The 16,633-nt window shown below is 48.5% G+C and overlaps 1 protein-coding gene across 4 annotated transcripts in view; it reads left to right on the forward strand.

Annotated features, from left to right (window-relative positions):
* The first annotated feature begins 2,286 nt into the window (after nt 1–2,286).
* PLEKHA6 (pleckstrin homology domain containing A6) overlaps nt 2,287–16,633 on the forward strand; it is a 149,829-nt gene continuing 135,482 nt past the window's right edge. For 3 of the 4 annotated variants that reach the window (XM_077772112.1, XM_077772113.1, XM_077772114.1), the window contains exon 1: nt 16,048–16,118. The gene's annotated coding sequence lies outside the window, so the exon portion shown is untranslated. Of the gene's footprint in view, nt 2,305–16,041; nt 16,119–16,633 lie in introns of those variants that run through there. The other variant, XM_077772115.1, reaches the window with a different exon arrangement.

Below are 16,633 nucleotides of genomic sequence, written 5' to 3' on the forward strand. Positions count from 1 at the left end.
GGGAAGCCAGATGAAGAGGCTACTGGGATGGCCTATGTGGGACATGATGGAGGGTTGGACCAGGTGGTGGTGGAGGTGGAAAGAGGGTATATTTGGATGGAGATCCAGTTGATGGGATGTAGAATGTGAAGGGAAGAAGTCTTGGGTGACTCTCAGGTGAGATGGCCAAACACCCTGGCTTGGTTGAGACTGAGGAGTTTCCTGGCACAGTGTTGTCAGGGCTAAAATGAGGACAAGTCCCAGGCAAACCAGGACAAGTAGTCACACTACTCCTAGGCTTTTGGGCCAAGCAATAGGTGATTATTGATTGTACCACATACTGAGATAAAGAGCACTCGGGGAGAACAGATTTGGAGCTGGAAATCAAGAGTCCTGTTTTGACCACATTAAGTTTGAGATATTTAGTAAACATCCATGCGGATGATTATGCAATGGGATATATGCATCTGAAGCCCCAGGCAGAGGTCAGATTCAGATAAAAATCTGGGAGCCAGCAGCCTGTAGATGGAATTTAACACAATCGGGGAGATCGCCTAGGGGGAGATCCAGGTCAAGGGTGAAGTTTGGATTCTCTCAGCATTCTGAGGTTAAGCAGAGGAGAAGCAGTTACCCAAGATATTAAGAGGGAATAGCCATTGAAGTGGGAGGCGACCCAGGAGAATGTGGTGTCATGAAGCCTAGAGAAAAAAAGAGCTTCATGAAGGTGGGAGTGGCCAAATGCCACTGAGAAAAATGAAGACAAAAAAATAGATTTAAAAGACAGTCCCTGGGGGCGCCTGGGTGGCTCAGTCGATTAAGCAGCCAACTTGGGCTGAGGTCATGATCTCGTGGTTCTTGAGTTCGAGCCCTGCGTCAGGCTCTAGGCTAACAGCTCAGAGCCTGGAGCCTGCTTCAGGTTCTGTGTCTCCCCTCTCTCTGCCCTTCCCTGCTCCTGCTCTGTCTCTCTATCTCTCAAAAGTAAATAAATGTTAAAAAAAAAATTAAAAGACAGTCCCTGAAAATAAAAGAGAAGCAAACCAAGAAACGACTGTAGAGAACAAACTGATGGTTACCAGAGGGGAGGTGGGAGGAGCAGGTTGGATAAGAGAAATAGGTGACAAGGATTAAGGAGTACACTTGTCTTGATGAGCGCCAGGTGGTTAAAATAAAAACTTTAAAAAGGGGGGGGGCACCTGGGTGGCTCAGTGGGTTAAGCGTCCAACCCTTGATTTTGGCACAGTTCATAATCCCACAGTGTGGGGGATTGAGCCCTGAGTTGGGCTCTGAGCTGACAGTGCGGAGCCTACTCAGGATTCTCTCTGTCCCTCTCTCTGCATACATACAGTGTATACATTCTGTCTAGCTCTTTCAAAATAAATAAACACACACACAAAAAAGACAGTCCCTGCTCCCAACGAGTTCCAGTCTTTTGGGGTGACAGGAAAGCTCATTCCTATACAAGGATGAGTACTAAAGTAGTGATACGCACAGGACACCGGGCACATGCAGAGGGTCCCTTGAAGGGGATTGAAAAACAAGAGCAGGGTTCTCCAGGCCAGGAGGCTAGGGCACAAAGGTACAGGCAACTGTACCTCAGGATGGCTGGGGCCCAGACGGGGAAACAGACGGGGGTACCCGGTGCAGGGAGGAGGGAGGACAGAGCTGTCAAATGCATCACCCAAGATACGAGCCAAGAAGCATCTGTTGGACCTGGAAGTAAGTGCTTATCTTAGCCAGGATAGTTTCAGCCATTTTCAAGGAGCTGTGGGTAACTGGGAGGCAAGGAATTAGGCACTCTGAGCGCATACATCACTTCTTTAAGCAACCTGAAGTGGCAGGAAGGAGAGTAGGCATAGTGTAGCTGGGGGTGGGGGTGGGCATGGGATTGGGTTTTACTGTGTGTGTGTGTGTGTGTGTGTGTGTGTGTGTGTGTGTGTGTGTGTGTGTGTGTGTTTACCATAGAAATCCTGAGCTTTGTTATACACATGAGGGAAAGAACTAGAAGAGAGGGAAAGCTTGAACAAATAGGGGGGAGATAACTGATGGAGTAAGATCTCTGAGGAGCTAGTAAGGGATGGGCACTTGTAGGGGTGGGAACCCGTGGGAAGTTGAGCTTTGGAAAAGGCAAGAGAGAGATGGACAGGTAGAAACACAGAAGAGGTTGTAACAGTGGGCATACGGGGACTGAAAGGAAGGTATTCTGGTCAAGTCTGTGCTTTTCTGATTGCTTTTGTTTTCTCCTGGAATGGGGGGGAGGGGCCTGTTGTGATAATGACCATGATGAGAATGGCTGCAGACCCGCAAGAGGCATGTAGGAGATGGAGGGTGAGTGACACGGGCAATGGCCTGTTTGATTCCTCCAGTGGCTTCGGGTGATGTTTTTCTGGGCACGGGAGCAGAAAAGGTGGATGGATTGATCCGGAGGGTAGTTTTGCTGTTGGGATACGGACAAATGGTCAAGGGTTTTGGCCAGTGGGGGATGTTGTGACAGGCTGTGAGTTTGGGCTGAATGGCAAGGAAGTGAAACAAGGCTTTCAATGATAGATTTGGAGGAAATCTGAGAAGCCAGAGGTCCTGTAGCAAAGCAAGGAACAGGTGGGAAGGGAAAAGAGGAACGAGGGTGTTAGAAGGACCCAAACCGGTCAGAAAGTGGGATACCTGAGTTCACGGTTTCCAAGTTGGAGTAAATCTGTGTGGTCAGAAAGTTTAATGCATGGCCTTGGTTATGAAATAACTTAAAGGAGCAGAGGTGATGGTCCCTGGAGGTGAGGTTCGGAAGGGGTTAGGACATTGGTCAGTTCATTCACACTAGTACTGAAATCACCCCGAATGAGAGGGAGACAAGGCATGGAAAGGAAGACGCTGAACCAGGAGCCAAAGTCTCTGCTGAGTGTAGAGCAGTGACCAGCACATTGGTCACATTGTCACATGGTCACATTGGACCAGAGGGGGAGAAACCGGTTGGCTGAAGGCTGGAGCCATTTTCACATAGAGATAGAAGCATAATTGTGCCTTATGCATTTATTGAACTGAACTGAGCCAAAGTGCTGTGTTAGTTCCAGGAAATGCCCAAGTCAGCACCAGCTGCCATTTTCTAGAAAAACCCCAGGTCAGACATTAAAGTTGGCACAAGAAGAGCATTGCCTGAACTGTGGATTCAAGAAGGGATCCAGAGAAGAAATATCAGCAGGTTGACTATGGGCCGGTCCTCCCGGCTCCACCCAGCCCACATCTCCTGCCCTGAGCGGAGGACTGACGCGTTTGTNTGGCAGGAGGAGTCAGCCAGCCATCTTGGGCTGGCGTCCTTCCCAGGAGAAGCCAGAGCAGAGCCTTTGAGATGGAGCTGAAGGGGGCACATTTCAGGCGTACTTCTCACCCGCGAGCAAGGGCTCATTAGCCAAACGATCATCTTCCCGGGCCCGTTGTCGGACCAACTTGAAAATAACCTGAGCTGTCTCCCCACCCTTTCACACAGGAGTGCAAGTCGCTTCCTGCTCAGACAGAACCCACCCTAACCTCAGCCCTTCTAGAACACCAGCACCATCCGCACATTCCTTCTCCTTGTGAGGGATGTGAATACACTCAAGGCTTCCTTCTGGATGCCACTCCCTCTTGTTCTCCTACCTCACTAGCCTTGTGTTTTTCAGTTTCCTTTGCATATTCCTTCTCATTAACTTGACCTTTCAGAGTTGGAGTGCCCAGTTCTCAGCCCCCTTGATCTCCGCCTCCTCCCTACCTACACTCATTTCCTTTGTGACCTCAACCTGCCTTGTGGCTTTCCTACCGTCCAATCACTGAAAAACACCATGTGTGTTTCTCTCCTCCTGAGACAGACTCTCATCATGTGTGTCCAGTCACCTCCTTGGCATCTCTACTAGGGTATCTCCCAGGCAACTCCAACGTAACATGCTGGGAACTGAACCTGTGTCTCCCCACTCTCCCCCGCAGCCTACTCTGGTCTCAGTCCTCCAGCTGCTCAGCCCAAATACCTTGGAGTCATCCTGACTCCTCCCTTCCCTTCCCAGCCCAGTTACAGTCTAATCTACCAGCAACCCCATCAGCTCTACCTTCAACAGATACCCAGCAACTCACCATTTCTGTTTCTACCCCTAACACCATAAACCAAGCTGTCCCTACATCTTGCTTGTAATAGTCTCCTAACTGGACTCTGCTTCTACCCTGTTCCAAACAGCAGCCAGAACGATCCTCTAGAAAATATTAAACCATGCAGGGGCACCTGGGTGGCTCAGTCAGTGAAGCATCCGACTCTTGATTTCGGCTCAGGTCATGATTCCAGGGTCATGGGATTGAACCCTGCATTGGGCTCCGTGATGAGCTTGGAGCCTGCTAAGATTCTCTCCCTCTGCCCCTTTCCCTGGTTCGCATGCGCGCTCTCTCTCTCTCTCTGTCTCTCTCAAATAAAATAAAATAAAAAATATATTTAAAAACCCCAAACATTAAACCATGAAGATCATGGTACCCCAACAGGGAGCCCTCCAGTGGCTCTCCATCTCATTTAGGGTACCAGCAAAGTTTCTTACAAAATTCCTTGAATGATCTGGCTTCCCTCATCTCCTGTTCTGTTCCTCATTCACTCTGTTTCAGCTACACCGGCCTCCTTGTTTCTCAAACATTCCAAGGATGTTTCTGCCTCAGGGCCTTTGCATATATTTCCTCTGCCTAGAACACGTTCCCCCAATATCCACATGGTTGTTCCTTTCAGTTCCTCCAAGTCTTTGTTCAAGTGTCATTCTTGTCAGTGAGGCCTTTCTGAGTACCCTCTGTGTGGAATATTCGGCGTGTAAGACGGCAGCTCCCCGTGCATTCCTGTCTCCTTTACTCTCTCAACTTCCCTCCATGACTCATCATCACCTGCGACTATATATCTATTAAACATAAATTCTATGACAGCAGGGACTTTCTGTTTTATTCACTCCCAAATCCTTGGTAGCTAGCACAGTACCTGGCCCACTGAAGGTACTCAGCAAATACCTTAGAAGTAACTAATTCAGTGCAGTCGGCTGCAGGGAACCTCAGGCTGCTTTAATCCTCTGGGTATCAGCACTAGTAGAGCAGTTTTTATGATAAAAACCTCCTCTCCCCAAACCCCTACAGAAGCATAACGTAAACAACTAGTTTGTCTAGGCCTTTGTGTATTTACATATCATGTATCTAGTCCTGCAGAGATGGTCCTTGCCTTTTCCTTTGCTTCTTCGTCCCTGAAAGAAAGTCAGCAGGGGCAGATGACCTCGCCTGCAGGTGCACATAACTATTAAATACCAGCATTCAAAAAAAGTGCTATTGTCGTTATTCTTTATAGAGCGGAGGAATCTGTCATAGTCTTCTTGTAACTATGGAGGTCTTTTTGCCAAATATGTTTACATGATAAAGTAAATGTCTTGACACCTTGCTTTCTGTGGATCAGGTTTTCAGGAGACCCGAGTCGTGGTCCCAGTTCTACTGTGAAATTGCCACAACTCTGGCTTCTTCCTGAGTTTTCCTGTGTCTCTCTAGGAGGGAAATGCGGGCTTCAGATGAGATGATCACTCCGATGTTTTCTTAATCTAAAAGTGTGGTTTTCTTGAAAGAGAAGCATTCTCGCTCTTGGCATCACAAAAAATGCAGGTGGTTATCTCATTGGCTTTCCCCCAAAAAAACATTGTTTACACCAAAGGAGCAGAAACACGAGACATGGTGACCTTTGTATTGGTCAGGACTTTTGGTTGTTAGGGGCAGAAGCCCAATCCAAACTGGCTGAAGCAAAGAAGGGCACCTACAGGTTGAAACCCCGGGGCAGCGCGTCCTCTGGTGAGCTGGGTCCAAGGGCTCATGGGATGTAAGGAGGACCCGGGCTGTCTTCATCCCTGGCTCTACTTTCTCCTGTTTTGGTTTCCCTTCAGTGGCCTCTCCCACAGGAAGATCCCAGGAGCTCCAAATGACACTGCCAGCTTCAAATCCAGGAGAAAAAGGGCTTCTAACTAAGAATTTTGGGGTCCTTTAAAAAAGTAAATTTCACTGGGGCACCTGGGAGGCTCAGTCGGTTAAGCGTCCACCTCTTGGTTTCTGCTCAGGTCATGATCTCACAGTTTGTGAGTTTGAGTGCCTGCATCAGTCTCTGCGCCAACAGCGTGGAGCCTGCTTGGGATTCTCCCCAACCCTCTCTCTCTGCCCCTCCTGTACCCCCTCTCAAAATAAATAAATAAACTTTAAAAAAAAAAAAAGTAAATCTCATTGATTTGGTCTGAGTCATGTGTCCTTTCCTGAGCCAATCACTATGGCCAGGGGAATAGAGAGTCAAATGAGCCACATCTTGCCCCAGTCCGTGCCCCCCAGCAGGGCTGGTGTGGGGGTGAGGCCAGCCCATCCAACCCCCATGGGCTGAGAGTGGCAGAAGGGACAATGTCAAAAGAAAACTCAGGGGGCTATTAACAGAGGAAAGGAGATTAGATATTGGAGAAGTCAGAATAATAGACATTTTCTTGAGGCCTCAGTAAGACTTTCTTACAAGAACTGAATTAATTTCTGAGGTCTGCTGTAACAAGTCACCACAACTGGGGTGGGGGTGCTTAAAGCAACCCAAATATATTTTCTCACAGTTCTGGAGGCCCAAATTCCAAAATCAAGATGGCGGCTGGGCCATACTGTGGCTGGAGGCTCAGGGGGAGAATTCCTTCTTTGCCTCTTCCAGCTCCTGGTGGCTGGCCATATTTTTGACTTGTGGCCACATCACCCCAATCCCTGCCTCTGTGGTCACATTGCCTCCTCCCCTTTGGTCTGTTTCAAAGCTCCCCTTGCCTGTCTCTTTCTACCGAGGATGCTTGTCATTGAATTTAGGGGCCACCTGAGTAATCAGGATAATTTCTTCAAGATCCTTAACTTAATTACATCTGCAAAGACCTTTTTTCCCCAAATAAGTTCACATTCATAGATTCCAGGGATTTATCTTGGACAGCTGTGGGGGGCTGTTTTTCAACCTACCACCAGTAACAAATGAAAAGCATAATAATATATATATGTGATGAATCTAAGGCCTCAAAATATATGAGAGGATCAGAGTCATTTCTAAATATTACGGATATTTTTTATCCATATGCTTTGTTGCCTTTTAAAAAAGTAAAATAGGGGCGCCTGGGTGGCTCAGTCAGTTGAGCGTCTGGGTTCGGCTCAGGTCATGATCTCACGGTTGGTGCGTTCGGGCCCCGCATTGGGCTCTATGTTGATGGCTCAGAGCCTGGAGCCTGCTTCAGATTTTGTCTATCTGTCTCTCTCTCTCTCTGCCCCTCCCCTGCTCATGCTGTGTCTCTCAAAAATAAATGTTAAAAAAAAAAAGTAAAATAAAGTTTGCTGCAGGGGAAAACAAACAAGTAAATTTTTAACTGGTCCACAAGGCCGATAAGGTTTTCATTTCAACGTATCAACCCCCCTGCCCTCTTCCAGGTAATTGTTGAAACAAGGGCTGTTTTTATTTGAGTTTTCTACTCCTTTTCTGCATTACTTTTAGCTCATTTGATAAAATGTCTGTCTTAGCAGCTTTAATACTGATCACAACTGATAAACAAGATCTACAATGTAAAGTCACTGGTGACAATATACCACAATTGGAAAAGTATTTTCAAAACTGCTTATTTCACACGAGTAAAAAAAATTCAAAATCTCCACCAGCACCCTTTTCGTGTCTAGGTAAAGATTCTAAGGAACCTCAGGGCAGATTGGAAATAAATAATGCAAAAATCTTGTGAAAAAATTAACAGGAACCCCCTACACCTCAAAGAAGACAGTGGCAGAATGCGTGTTTTCAAATATATGTCATTTCATCCCCTATTTCCACCCACATTCAACCCAAGCAGCTGCCCTTACTGGTTGCTCAGGTTGGACTGGGAGCGCACTGACTGCTGGTATTTTCCCTGGGGGCATCTTGGCAATAATTCTGGTGGTTCAGATCCTTCGATATCACAGGGGCTGGGGAGGTGGCTCTGTGCTTGATCAGCAGGACGAGTCTTACAGGTGTTTCACAAGACTAGGGGCTGGGGACAGGGGACTGAAGTTGGAGGGGAGCCTGATCTCTGACCCTCCTGACCTCCCCCATTCAGGAAGTTAGTGGCACAGGTCCCCACCTGTGCTTCTCGGGGGCAGCTGTTTTGCTCTCCAACGCAGCCTTTTCAGCTAGAAATCCATAGGATCTGAGAAGGGAGGGCAAAGTTGGGTGTCATGTTCTGCTACTCCTCTGCATCTGTAGAATGGGCTCAGCATTGACCTGGCATCCAGGAATCAACGTGCATATGTTGGCAGAGTGAATTTCCAGAGTTGGGGGCAAAATGATGTAATGGCCAGAGTCCGGGTCTGGACATTGGTGGGCAGATCCTTTTCTGCCACCACTCGCTCAGTGACCTTAATCAGCCCCTTCGCCTCTTAGTTCCTCAGTTTCCCACATTTAAAACAACAGGATTGGACTAGATGTTCTCTGAGGCACCTTCTATCTTCACTATCTATCAGATGTATACACATTATGTCCTCCAGGTTGAGCCCTGGGATACCTGGGAAGGCTCACTCTCTGTTTCTTTTTCCAGAAAACACTCTACACACACCTCGATGTGGCTGATGGCTATACTGAGCAGACCCCCAAATAAGGTCCAAAAATACAGGACTGTGGTTAGAGTTAAGAGTCGCTCCTAGCTATGATGGTATCAATCATCCATCAAACATTAATTAGGTGCCCTCGGTCGGTGCTAGGACTGTGGAGACGCATGAGCCCCTGCCCCATGGTGCATGCAGATGAGTAAATCAAGGATTGCATTACAGTGTGATAAGTTGTGCTACAGGGTTATTAATAAGGCCTCGTGGCAGAGGACGGACATGAAAATCTGTCTGGGGTGGAGTCAAGCATGGCTTCCTGGAGGAGGTAACACATGGGCAGACACAATTTCCTAGGCGGAACAGGGATCAAATCCCTTAGGATGTTCGCAATAAGCATGTTCACTCCACACATACCTGCCAGCTGCCATGAAACACAGTGCTTCCTCTAACGGCAGGTGTCTTTCTCTTTGTCTAATGATTCCCTTGGGTCTAACACCTGGATTGGAACGCTGTGCCCCTAATCGGAGCCCCAGGGGCTGGTCGGGAGTAAGCTGGGAAAGCTCACTAAACCCGACTCTGATACAGAGAAGGTACAGTATGGCTCCAGCAATACTATTTTTGATACACCACTTTTGAGTGCTTGCAACTTGCATTCTATGCACAGAACACATTCCAGTCCTCTTTTTTTTTTTTTTTTCTTTTTTCCATTCCCTTTCCCTTTTGTCGTGCAAGTTAGGGGGAAGGGACATAAAAGCTGTTGTTTTCTGAGTGTGTTCCTAAGGTCTCACTCCGATTCTCCTTAGTCATGGCAGGCTTCTTGGAGGAAGTGCTCAGAAACAAAAGTAAGAGCTAGCTTGACTAATGCGGCTGACATCCAGGGCCCCTAGCTGCCCACACCCGTGCGTGCCACCCTTCCCTGCATTTGACCTTTGCTCTTCCACTAACCCTCCCGCCAAGCAGAACCAGGTGTGACCACTCGCCCTTTTCTGTCCAGTGGCCGGACATGTCCCCTAGGTTCGTCATTCAAAGCTCTTTCGGCAGAACTGGTTCCCCGAGCCCCGCGCCTGGGGTTGGGGACCTGCCCGGCTGCAGCCGATCCTCCTCCCGGGTGTGAATTACCTTTAGCGGCGGNATTTATTTATTTATTTATTTATTTATTTCGAGTTGTCCAACTTGAAGGTGGCAGGGCAAGGGGCTGGCTGAGCGGTAGGGGGAAGCGGGGGCTGGAACGGCAGGCATGACTAATAAGTTTTATCACTGCCTGTTTGAATGTGTCTCCCGCCTTTTCCTCAATGGGTCAAAGTCCAGCTAAGGCTGGGCATGTCCTCCTCTGGAAGGGCAGGGCGCGGCAGGGCAGGTGCTGGCCTTTGCGGCTAGTCCGCAGTCATGGCCGGTGGGGTAGGGGAGGCAGCAGGCACCCCCAGAAGGATGACTGGACCCAGTGCCCAGTGGGTCCATCTTTCCCTTCGGCCCCGTCCCCTGAAAGGGCCAGGGGTATGTTCTTTCTCTTGCCCACACCCCAGATTTTCCTGCACAACACTTGGGCTCAGTGACATCACCCCAGGAGACCCTGCCTCTGCCATCAGCTCCTGGAGGTCCCTCATCCCAGGGCTCCGTGTTGCCAGGAAGGCAGCCCCTCTCCCTTCCTGCTCCCTTTACGGGGCTGTGTGGTCAAGGGGAAGGAGAAGATGCCCACGGCGCATTTGGCATTCTTTAAAGGGAGGGAGCCTCTGCTGCTCTCAGTAATATATTAGTACCGTTATATTAATTTCATAAACCAAAATGGCTCTGGCATAATCTCATTATAACAGAGTGGCCTCGCCGGTGCGACTTTGGCCTGGTCCTGCTATAGTCGTTCTTTGCCAGGATAGAAATCTCCCGATAATGTAGCAAGTCTAGAAGCACAGCATTCTGAACCGTTACTACACATGATGGGTTTTTTCTTCCTCAAGATAGCCACTCACAGAACATGAGAGCTGAAAGGGAGCCTTGGCTGCAACCCAGTCATTTGTCAGATGAGGAAGTGAGGTCTACAGAGATGGAGGGTACTTGTTCGAGATAAAACCACTTGTTAATCAGAGCTCAGACGAAGCCCAGTACCCGCTGACTCTAGCGCACCGCTTCCCCACCCCAGCACCCAGCCGCCTTCATAGGAGCCCAAGGAAGCCGGCGGATTTTCTCCTTGCTTCTCCATTTCCACGCTTTGCTTTAGGCCTTTCTTCTGTAATTATCATCACCATGATCATAATTGATGCTGTAATTAGATTATGTTAGAAATTAACTCCACTCAAGTTCTTGACCCTGGGTCAGATTCTTAAATAACAGAACTTCACTGGTATTAAAACCGGAGTCCCTTTGGTCTGACAATTTAGAGTCCATATAAATCACCCAAGGAACGGATGGAGGAAAGGATTCCTGAGCCCTTCCTCCAGAGAGTCACATCTGGGACGGGGCCTCCGCCTGTATTTTCGGGAGCTCCTCAGGTGAAGTGGCTAAGTTGGCTCTCCTCATCTTTCTTGCCAGACTCTTGCATGCCTTCCAGTTTCTCTTGGACTTTAATCCATGAACATTCAAGTAGCCACTATTTGTATGCCACACCGCTAGGCATTAGAGATTAAAAAAAAAAAAAAAAAAAACAACCAACCCAATAAGATACAGGTTTTTCCTTGAAGGTGATAGGGAGAAAATGCAAAGAAATACTTGGGAAATAATAGGATATATTCTAGAGGTATTTGCATGATGGTCCAGGAACACAAGGAAAAAAGAACTGACGTTCTTTGGGGAGTGGAGGGAGAGCCTTCTGGAGGGAGGGCCTTCTGGAGGAGGCAATAATTGAGCTGATTCTGGAGCAGAGGACCAGGGAGGAAGGGACCCTGAAGCAGAGGCCTGTGGGAAGGAGGGAGCTGATGAGGGCCAGGGCACAGGTTGTCTAGAACACTCTGAGGGTGTCAGTGGAGATGGAGTGGAGGCTGCAGAAGAGGGGCCAGGACCGATAAGAAGGCAGGACAGCTGTGGAGACAGCTTGTGTGTTAGGCTAAGGGATTTGAACTGGTCCTGCAGGTGGTTAGAAACCAAAGGAGATTTTTATTTTTATTGTTTTCTTAAACGTTTATTTATTTTTGAGAGAGAGAGAGAGCACGTGGGAGAGAGGCAGAGAGAAAGGGAGAGAATCCGAAGCAGTCTCCAGGCTCTGAGCTGTCAGCACAGAGCCCGACACAGGGAACAAATCCATGAACCATGAGATCATGACCTGAGCCAAAGTTGGATGCTTAACCAACCGAGCCACCCAGATACCCTTTTATTTTTATTTGTTTTATTTACGTTACCTCTACACCAAACATGGGGCTCGAACTCATGACCCTGAGATCAAGAGTCACATGTTCTTATGACTGAGTCAGCCAGGCACCCCCCAAAGGAGATTTTTAAGAGGATTGACACACTTAGACCTGGGCTTTGGAAGGATCCCTCCAGCAGCTGTGTGGGCAGATGATGACTTGAGGGCTGAACGGGGATGTAGGGGGAGAAACTTGGGGTTTGGAGAGCAGTCAGGGGTGACTGCTGAAGTGCAGAAGACAGCTGATGAAGCCTGGATGTAGGTGGTGAGCTTAGAGGGAGGGAGATAGGAGAAATCTTTAGGAGGGTGTTCGTTTACCACCTGACTGTTGGGGAAGAAAGGTAAAAGGAAACATCAAAGATGAATTTCAGAGATTTTATTTTATTTTTTTTTATTAGTTTTTTTGAAAGAATTTTAATTTTTTTAATGTTTTATTTATTTCTAGGAGAGAGAGAGAGAGAGACAGCGTGAGCAGGGGTGGGTCAGAGAGAGAGGGAGTTACAGACTCTGAAACAGGCTCAGAGCTCTGAGCTGGCAGTCAGCACAGAGCCCGACGCGGGGCTCAAACCCACGAACCGCGAGATCATGACCTAAGCGAAAGTCGGACGCTTAACCGACTAAGCCACCCAGGCACCCCGAATTTCAGAGATTTTAACTTGAGTGTGACTGAGGTCAGGAGTATGGGACAAGGAATGGATTTTAGGGGGTGTACAGGTTCAGGTGAAAGTATTGAATTTGAAGTCCCCACGGGACCTTCAGGAGGTGATGTCTGACAGGCAAATGGGTGTACAGAGAGCGGCCTGGGCTGGAGAAGAAGTCCTGGGAGGCATTGCATTGGGGTGGAACCATCCAGAAATGTGTGACCAAGAAGATGGGCGTACCCAGGCAGCGTAGAAGGAAAGGAGAGAGGAAGAGAGGCTGGGGATTGCAGATGGTAGCCAGGGAAGGGCACTCCCCTAGGAGGAAGAGAAGCATGGTAGGAGGAAGGAATGGTCAAGAGTGGAAAGGCCAAATGAGCTTAAAACTGGAAAGTAGCTACTGGATTTTGGAACTAGGCAGGTCTGTAATGACTTCTAGGAAAAGTGGTTTCAGGGAAGGACTGAGGACAGAAACCAGATTGCAAAGGATGGATGAGAGGTAGACCAGGAAATGGGGATAGCTAGAAGGGCCCCGTTTCCAAAAGGATCCTGTGTCAGTAAGAATAGAAGGGCGGGTGGCATTGAGAGGGAGGCAGAGGGTTCAGACCAGAAGACAAAGACCAGAGTGCGGCCAAGCAGATGATGACCCGAGAGGGAGAGAGAAGTTGAAGATATAAGCCTGCGATGCTCAATAGAATAAAGTTCCAGAAAAGACAGGAGGTGATGGGGACTATAATGCAGGCAGAGGGATTAGCCTTAAATGGAGGAAGACCACTTCCTCCCTAATGTAGAGACAAGTATTTTCTTAAAATTTTTAAAGTATTTATTTTTGAGAGAGGGAGGCAGGGGGAGGGGCAGAGAAAGAGGGAGACACAGAATCTGAAGCAGGCTCTTGGCTGTCAGCATAGAGCCTGATGTGGGGCTCGAACCCATAGACCATGAGATGATAACGTGAGCCGAAGTTGGACGCCTAACTGACTGAGCCACCCAGGCACCTCTAGAGACAAGTATTAAGGTGGAGATATGGGTACTTTTGGGGGTGGCTGGCTCTGCATATTGACGAAGTTCCTGCCTGATGGTTTTTAGTTTTTCTTGAAGTAAATGATAAGATTGTCCATTGAGAATGGGGAGGGGGGAGGGAAGGAGAGGCAGTGAGGGAATTGAGGTTGATGGGGAAGCTTTAGGACACTCTGCAAATGGCAACTGGCTGGGGCCCCTGAAGAAGATTCTAGGTGGCACTTAGGGACCAGCTAAGCATGGGGACTGTGGGTTTGCAGTGACATCGGTCCTCCCAGTTTTACAGTCCCCTGTCAGCCCAAATCCAGGGGTGGAGGCAGCCTGTGACTGCATCGTTCCAGGCCAGGAGCTGGCAAGGGGAGCACAATACAAGCAGAAAGAGAGGGGGAAGACATTGAGGTTGTGGGGCTGTGTCCACCTCTGTGACCCTGGGATTGTCCATGATGCCCTGTCGTCTGAGGGAATGATGATTTGAGAGAAGAGGAATCGAGGCCAGAAAGCGTGCGGGTGGCCGAAGAGGAAGTGTAAGGGCATGAGTTTCCCTGCGCACCTAACATTCACACAGGCTGCCTTTTCCCTTCCTGGGCTTCCTCTCCCACGGCCTCCCAGGACCAAAGCCCGCATCGCAGGGCACTCCTGAGTGTGCATAATGGCTCGAAGTTCCTGGGGGCACCAGAACTGTGACCTTGTTTCTTCTCTCCTCACCGGAGGGGTGAGTCCGCTGGGAAATGCCCTCCTGAAGCAGGTGTCCAAACTTAGAGAAATGTTAGTGGAGTCAAGTGAAAAAGAAAGCATGTGTCCTCACAAAGACTTAGACACTGATGTTCGTAGCTTTATTTGTAATGGCCCAACCGGAAAACACCCTGAATGTCCATCACCAGGTGAGCAGATGGACACACTGTGATCTATTCTGTAATGGAATGCTACTCAATAATGAAGTGGAATCAACTATTAACACATGCTACCACGGGGAGGGAAGAAAGGGAGAGAAGGAAAGCTAGAAGGAGGAAGAAAATAAGGAAGAAGTCAAAGAAGTCTAGCTTGCATGATTCCATTTATATAAAATTCTAGAAGCTCTAGAAAATGCAAACTAATCTCTAGTAGCAGGAAGCAGATTTGTTGTTGGGGGGAGAGTGCAGGTGGAAAGAGCTGACAGGGTAGGAGAGAGGAATTATAAGGGGGCACAAAGAAAACTTGGGGGGTTCACATCTTGATTTTGGTGATAGTTTCACAGGTATATACATATGTCAAAACTTTACGTTGTACACTTTAAATATGTCCAGCATTGCACATCTTTAATAAAAGTTTAGTGGAACTCTTTTTTTTTTTTAATATTTTTATTTATTTCTAGGAGAGAGAGAGAGAGACAGCGTGAGCAGGGGAGGGTCAGAGAGAGAGGGAGACACAGACTCAGAAACAGGCTCCAGGCTCTGAGCTGGCAGTCAGCACAGAGCCCGACGCGGGGCTTGAACCCACGAACCGCGAGATCATGACCTAAGCGAAAGTCGGACGCTTAACCGACTAAGCCACCCAGGCGCCCCTAGTGGAACCCTTCTTAGTGGGATTTATTATATTAATTAAAGTGTTAAGGATGCTTTAAAAGCAGCGAGTGGGGTCCTGTCCTGGGCCCCAAGGACCCACCCTAAAGCCCAGGTGATACAGATGATACAGACTCCTCTCCTCCACGTGGCCTTGGCCAAGAAAGCCCGGTGCCTCATGTGGGTCACATCTGGCTCTGGAAAAATGAATATCATTTGGTTTGTGGGGGTTGGGAAATGTTGATGGGTTCCTCTGCCTTCCGATCTAGACCCAGAGGATCTGCACTCTTGGGGAGCCCACCTTGCCAGGAGGAAGACATTAGAATCCTGGCCTTATCACTTATTGATTGTATGATTTGGGGCAAGTCACTTAACTTCTCTGAACCTCAGATTCATCATCTGTAACATTCCTAATGTGAGGGGCTGTTGTAAATGAAAATATTTAGTGCTGAGACACCCAAGGACTCTGGGTTCACCTAGCCCTCCTCCTTTTGTATCCGTTGGGAAGTCACCAGTTAAGGACCTCCACTCTTCTCCCCAGAGACCTCACCCATCACCCCAAATGTCATCTCTTTAGTGCAGCCTTCACGCTGTTCCCCTTCCTTAATTTCATCCTGGTTAGCACTTCCTCCTCTGTGATGGGATAAAGCTCTCTGTGTGTAGCTGTAATAGGGATAGGATATACTTCCTATCACATTATATTGCAACTATTTTTTTTATATCTGTGTTTCCCCAGTGGGTTATAAATTCTTTGAGGGCAGGGTCTGATATTACTTATTTTTGAATCCTCAGCATCTTCCCCATAAATGCTTTGTGTGTGTGAATGAATGGATGGTTGTATGGATTCGTCCATCTCAGGTGTCTGGGATCGGACAGTCAGTGTTGGGGTGAACTTGGAGAGGCGGGTCCTCCTCCGGGAAGCCTCTCTCATAGCTGACACTTTCTTATTGGTCTTCTGTAGCGATGAGGAGAAGTCAACCAGCTGGGTGCACCCTGGTACGGAATCGCCCATCCAGAGCGGACACTCCTCCAGCCCAGGTAAGGAGCTTGGCTGTCCCCGCCTTTGCAATTGAGGAGGACGCGATGGCCTGAGGCAGCATTATAGATCCCCTGCCCTGACTTTGATTCTTTTTCTTTGCTGCATGGATGGATTCAGCTTAGCATTCGGACCACGTCTGGGGAGGGTGCAGGAGGGTTGATGCTCACCTTGAGGTCTTCCTGAGTTTCAAGCTCTATAATTAGTATATGGGACAGACCTTTGAGAGCACAGATCTGACTTTTCAGTCATCCCCCAGCCCGGTCAGAAAGCCCTCTCCATCCTCAGAGCGCCTGAGTTAGGCAGAATCCCAGCCCCACCCCATGCTGTACCATGGAACCGTGTGCCATGATGGAAATGTTCTTTCTCTGTGCTGCCCCAACAGAGTCACCTTCAATCACATGTGGCCGAGCAATTGCAATGTGATTAGTGTGGCTGAGGGACTGAACTTTACGTTTGAATTAATTTACATAGCCCTGCATGGCTAGTAGGAATACCTTCACATGTGGGGGGGGGG

Source organism: Crocuta crocuta, unplaced genomic scaffold, assembly GCF_008692635.1.
Source record: "Crocuta crocuta isolate KB4526 unplaced genomic scaffold, BGI_CrCroc_1.0 scaffold318, whole genome shotgun sequence".
In the NCBI taxonomy this organism is placed as follows: Eukaryota; Metazoa; Chordata; class Mammalia; order Carnivora; family Hyaenidae; genus Crocuta; species Crocuta crocuta.